Below are 409 nucleotides of genomic sequence, written 5' to 3'. Positions count from 1 at the left end.
AGAAACATCTGGACTCCTTCTTAATAACTGGTTGAGCAGGAATCTTTCCCTTCTTATTAACTTGGTTCTTCTTATTCTTAAACGAAGTGGTCAAGTTCACCTTCTCCCCTTGTTCAATCAATAGCCTTTCTTCTTCTTGAACGCACATGGTCAATAATTCATTAATAGACCACTTGTCCTTATGTGTGTTGTAAGAGATTTTAAAGGGAGCATAATGGTGAGGCAAAGTGCACAAAATATAGTGCACTAGAAAAGAATACGACATGGTAACTTCCAAAGCTTTTAGTTGAGCCACAATGTCCCTTATGCGCATGATATGACCACGCACTCCTCTAATTCCAGTGAGCTTTAAGGATGAAAACTGCATTATAAGAGTGCTGGCAAGAGATTTATCAGATGTCGTAAACTG

The sequence above is a fragment of the Vigna radiata genome, unplaced genomic scaffold, assembly GCF_000741045.1.
Source record: "Vigna radiata var. radiata cultivar VC1973A unplaced genomic scaffold, Vradiata_ver6 scaffold_7, whole genome shotgun sequence".
Taxonomy (NCBI): Eukaryota; Viridiplantae; Streptophyta; class Magnoliopsida; order Fabales; family Fabaceae; genus Vigna; species Vigna radiata.
This window is presented reverse-complemented; position numbering follows the sequence as displayed.